Source organism: Mustelus asterias, chromosome 19 (assembly GCF_964213995.1).
Source record: "Mustelus asterias chromosome 19, sMusAst1.hap1.1, whole genome shotgun sequence".
Taxonomy (NCBI): Eukaryota; Metazoa; Chordata; class Chondrichthyes; order Carcharhiniformes; family Triakidae; genus Mustelus; species Mustelus asterias.
Window position 1 is genome coordinate 3293917 of NC_135819.1, and position 3484 is coordinate 3297400.

A 3484-nucleotide genomic window follows, 5' to 3' on the forward strand; every position below is an offset into this window, starting at 1 on the left:
CGAATACAATCCCTACAGTGCAGAAGGAGGCTATTCAGCCCATCGAGCCTGCACTGACAACAATCCCACCCAGGCCATATCCCCATAACCCCACGCATTTACCCTGTTAATTCCCCTGACACTTGGAAAATTTAGCATGGCCAATCCACCAAACCCACACATCTTGGGAAACTAAGGGGCAATTTAGCATGGCCAATTCCCCTAACCTGCACATCTTTGGACTGTGGGAGGAAACCGGAGCACCCGGAGGAAACGCAGGCAGACACGGGGAGAACGTGCAAAGTCCACACAGACAGAGACCTGAACAGACAGAATCGAACCCGGCTCCCTGGCGCTGTGAGGCAGCAGTGCTAACCACACACGGAACTCAGGCAATTGGACGGAAAGTGTTAGAGCAATGTGGATTGAATCTAACCCAGAAAGGACACTCCATTGAACCATAGAAAGGTTCCAGCACAGAAAGAGACCATTCAGCTCATCCTCTCTACACCGTCAACATTCGGGTGTTGTTAACAATGAATCCCTTAGAACAGTTGGGGGGGCCAGCAGTAGGTCGCTGTATAGGAGAGTTCACTAGAAAGTGAGTAGCATGTACACCCAGCAAAAAGCCTGTTCAATGTGCCCCACACCTCTACAACTGATGCCACGGCCAACAGAACCATGGTAGTGGCATAGTGGTGTTGTCACTGGGCTGGGGCATCATGGTGGCACAGTGATTAGAACTGCTGCCTATCAGCGCCAAGGACCTGGGTTCGATTCCTGGCTTGGGTCACTGTCTGTGCAGAGTCTGCACATTCTCCCCGTGTCTGCGTGGGTTTCCTCCGGGTGCTCCGGTTTCCTCCCACAGTCCGAAAGAAGTGCTGGTTAGGGTGCATTGGCCGTGCTAAATTCTCCCTCAGTGTACCCGAACAGGCGCCGGAGTGTGGCGACTAGGGGATTTTCACAGTAACTTCATTGCAGTGTTAATGTAAGCCTACATGTGACTAATAAATAAACTTTTTTTCTCTAGTAACCCAGTGACCCAGAGTAATGTTCTGTGGACCCGGGTTCAAGTCCCACCACGGCAGATGGTGGAATTTAAATTCAATAAAAAATCTGAAATTAAGGATGACTCTGGAAACATTGTCGATTGTCGTAAAAACCCATCTAGTTTATTAATGCCCCTTGGGGAAAGGAAATCTGCCATCCTTACCCGGTCTACAACCTAGCTATATTCTGCACTCTCTCCTTTCCTTCTCTATGAACGGTATGCTTTGTCAGTATAGCGCGCAAGGAACAACACTTTTCACTGTATGTTAATAATAATAAATAATAAATCAAATCAAAGCGACACACAGTAAATGTGGTTGACTCTTAACTGCCCTCTAAAATGGCAGACAGGGAAACTCTGCTGTGAAAGTTCCTGCCTAAGGTCTGCTTCCATTGCATTGTCAATGAGTGATGTTACTTTAGGCTGATTCCACTAAAGCCATGTCCCTTCCTCCACCCTCCTGCCTGCTCACCCTTAAGACCACAAAGCCCAATGGTGAACCCTGACTCATGCTGAGGGCGCTACAAGGCCTCGGGTTGAGGGGAGGAGAAAAGCAGCCCTACATTCTTTCCCAGTCCTGGGAGCACAGCGGGAATAGCAGACGCGCGGACAGGATGTTCCTTCATAGTTGCATGGACGACAATCACAATGGCCGGAATTTTCTGGCTACTCCCGCCGGCAGGATCCCCTGATCCCACTGGTGGCACACCGCGGGCTTCCATTGGGAATTCCATTTGTTAAGAGTCAACCACATTTACTGTGTGTCGCATGTAGGCCAGGCCGGGTAAGGATGGCAGATTTCTTTCCCTAAAGGACATTGGTAACCCAGATGGGTTCTTACAACAATTGACAATGGTTTCAAGTCACCATTAGACTAGCAGGACCAGAGGTACCCACTGCCGGGGGGCGCAGTGCGCCAACTCCAGCCACCGTGAAGAATGCTAAGAGAAGGTCATAGATTCATAGAATTCTAAGTGCAGAAGGAGGCCATTCGGCCCATCGAGTCTGCACCGGCCACAATCCCACCCAGGCCCTATTCCTGTCACCCCACATATTCACTCTGCTAATCCCCCCTGACACTAGTTTAAAGTTTAATGTTGAAAGTTTAAAGTTTTTAAAAATTTATTTATTATTGTCACAAGTCGGCTTACATTAACACTGCAATGAAGTTACTGTGAAAGTCCCCCCATCGCCACACTCTGGCACCTGTTCGGGTACACTGAGGGAGGATTTAGCACGGCCAATGCACCCTAACCAGCACATCTTTGGACTGTGGGAGGAAACTGGAGCACCCGGAGGAAACCCACGCAGACACGGGGAGAACGTGCAAACTCCACACAGACAGTGACCCAAGGCCAGAATTGAACCCAAGTCCCTGGCGCTGTGAGGCAGCAGTGCTAACCACTGTGCCACCGTGCCGATTCCCGTCCTATATCCCAGTGGCGGGAGCCTGTGGTTCAGCTGTAATCCACACCTCCAGGAAACTGGTGAGAGCGAGCGTATTTTTGTTTGTTTTGCTGCCAGTGACTGTTTGGATTTGCTGAAGTCAGATTTGAAAGAATGTTCACAATGGGTTCGTTTGACAGCAGCCAGGCCTGGTACAATTAAAAACACACACATACAAATCCCACAACGTCCACCATTCCCCCAAACTCCGCTCCCGGGGTTTGTGGGATCGATCAACCCATCTGCTGTTAAGCTACTGGAATGTCCCAGCAGAGAGAAAGGCACTTGGAGAGGCTTCAGAGAGACAGCTGCTTGCATTACAATCACCACCCTTTGAAAACATTGCCTTCAATAGGCCACCAGAACCTCTTTCAATTGTCCGTTTGCTTTTCAATGGCCTTAATTAGTCACAGATCATTGACTCCTGCTTGGAGACATGTTAAACCTGTACTATATATGCCCTGGGATTAATCACACAGCGTTGAGTCCTACCACACACACACTGTCACTCTCACTCACACACACACACACACTGTCACTCTCACTCTCACTCTCACTCTCACACACACACACTGTCACTCTCACTCTCACACTGTCACTCTCACTCACACACACTGTCACACACACACTGTCACACACACACACACTGTCACTCTCACTCACACACTGTCACTCTCACTCACACACATTGTCACACACACACACACACACAGTCACACTCACACACTGTCACTCTCACTCACACACACACTGTCACACACACACAGTCACACTCACACACTGTCACTCTCACTCACACACACACTGTCACACACACACACTGTCACACTCACACACTGTCACTCTCACTCACACGCAGTCACTCTCACTCACACGCACACTGTCACACACACACTGTCACTCTCACTCACACGCAGTCACTCTCACACACACTCACACTGTCACTCTCACTCACACACTCACACTGTCACACACACAGTCACACACACACACTGTCACTCACACACA